The following is a 1,168-nucleotide window of genomic DNA, read 5'->3' on the forward strand; positions in this document are numbered from 1 at the left end:
ATGGATTGGGGGGTATGTGTGTGCGTGTTTGTATGTGTGTAACTGTGTGTGCGTGTGTGTGTGCTTGTGCATGCGTGTGTGAGTGTGTGTGTGTGTGTGTGTGTGTGTGTGTGTGTGTGTGTATCTGTGTAAAGTTGAGCGAGTGCGGTTGGGGGAGGGGGGCACGAAAATGGTAAATGCGTCCAACCCTCGAATGCTCCTGGTCTGATTTCATGTTGTGTCGACATTTGTCTCATTCATATTAAAATACATTTCAATTCAACTCACTATTCAAAGGGTAAAACAAACTCAAAATCTTTTTTTTTTAATCCAAAAAGGTAAAATTTAACTTGCTTGTTGCTATTTAAAACAAGTTAAAAGCTGACACAATGACCCCACGGGTTTCCATATTTACACATGCATTGCACTCAGCTGGTTCGGTGAATGCGCGGTTACTTTTTTGCTCCTGGGTCTGTGATCTAAAACAAGCAACAAGTCAGCCACCTGGTTCTAACTGGACCCCGGACGCCCTCCGCATTCCGAGGCAATTCCAGCTCTGTTGAGCATTGAGGAAATTGGCTGCAACTCTTTTGATAGGCCAGAAGTGTGAGCGAATAAATGTGTGCTTCCTACTTGGGGCCCCCGTCAGTTTTCTTTATGTGTTTGCGTATTATTTAGAAGCGCCTCTACACAATATCTAATAAACAACAGAAGAGCTTGGGTCTGGGTTAGAAAATGAGTTTGAGTGGCTGGGTGACTTCATTGAATACTATATACATTCGTACATGTATATAAATAAAATTCTGAAAGTGGTTTTATTTGAAGCCGACGGTGCAAATGATAGTGCGTGATGAGGTGGCAGGGCTATTCATGTATCAGGGATGGAGTGAAGGTTTATTTATTTGTTTGTATCATGTTTGTTTGTTTTGGCAAGGAAGAGAAGTGCGATGACCCAACAGAGGTCATTTAGTGCAAGAAAAGAGTGAAGACAGACGAACACAAACTGGTGAATGTGAGAGAAGAGAAAGAAGAACAACAAAACGCAAAAACCAAACAAAACCCCCCCAAAGAAGAAGAAAAAACCGACAATGACAACGCATTGTTAGACTTCAATTGCGAAAGAGACGGATAGAGGGGAGCTCATTATGTTGATCGATTGATCGATCAGCAGAGAGAGAGAGAGAGAGAG

This window comes from Aplysia californica, unplaced genomic scaffold (assembly GCF_000002075.1).
Source record: "Aplysia californica isolate F4 #8 unplaced genomic scaffold, AplCal3.0 scaffold01384, whole genome shotgun sequence".
Classification (NCBI taxonomy): domain Eukaryota; kingdom Metazoa; phylum Mollusca; class Gastropoda; order Aplysiida; family Aplysiidae; genus Aplysia; species Aplysia californica.